Raw genomic sequence first — 1,178 nt, 5'->3', positions numbered from 1 at the left:
GTCTTACATAATTTTAATAGAGTAAACTAATATTTCTATCTACGAAAGTTGAAAACATAGACACATCTACCCATGGAAGAAGAAAATTACCATTTGTACCCATAAAACATAGGTTCTACCCAACAAAATTATCCAAATACTAAAAAATCAACTAAAAATTCCAAATTACCCTTATCATCATCACATTCTCTCTCTCTCTTCGCAGAAGAAACAGATCCAAGGCCACAAATTCAATCCACAATGTGCAACTCCATCATTTCGTCTCTGTTTCTTTCCACATTCTCTAACAACAACAATAGCAATAGCAACAATAATAAAGGGGTAACAGAAAATGAGAAAAGAGATGAAGGGTATGAAGGGTACCATTGCAGAATTAGATGTTGAAGTCATAGGTGATGGTCCTTAGCAAACTTTCCGCCCTCTAGTTCTCTGGCGACAACAACTACCAGTGAATACAATTCTCCTATAATCTTCTTGTGAAGCCACGGAGTCCAGTCTTCGTCAGAGATCGCGTCCTCGCGCTCTGCAATGCCGGCTCGTCGTGACTGATAGAGGTCGCGCGACAGTGTTGATGGTTGGTGAATTGAAGTCGCTGTGGCTGATAGAGATCGTGCAATAGTACTTCAGGGAGTCCAGCAAGTTCAAGATTTTTGGAGGCAGAGATAGGATTTGCTTCTCGACAAAGCAGATCGGGAGTGGGAAGACGTCAGAGGCTTTTGGAAGTAGAGGGGAAGGTGTAATGGTGGTGATTGTGGGTCTCTTGGTCGTTGCGGTAGAGTTGGGGGAGGCGAAGAGAAAAATAAGGAATGGAAAAAATAAAAAGAGAATGCGAAAAGAGAAAGGGAGAGGGGGTGTGATGGTAGTATTGATAAAAATAAGGGTAATTTAAAATTTTTAGGTAGTTTTTTAGTGTGTGGATAATTTTATTGTGTGGAATCATATTTCTTGGTTACCAATGATAATTTTCTTCTTCTATGACTAAATGTGTAGCATTTTCAACTTTCATGAATAAATAGTAGTTTACCCAATTTTAATATAATACTTTATAATTCTGATTAATCCAATATATGATCATACATACAAAAAACTATATATTTTTATTATATACTTCTCTTGTCATATGCTTTAATTATCTTTAAGTATTAGTAGTCTAATTATATATTTTTAATACTATTGTG

This window comes from Arachis ipaensis, chromosome B03 (assembly GCF_000816755.2).
Source record: "Arachis ipaensis cultivar K30076 chromosome B03, Araip1.1, whole genome shotgun sequence".
NCBI lineage: Eukaryota > Viridiplantae > Streptophyta > Magnoliopsida > Fabales > Fabaceae > Arachis > Arachis ipaensis.
This window is presented reverse-complemented; position numbering follows the sequence as displayed.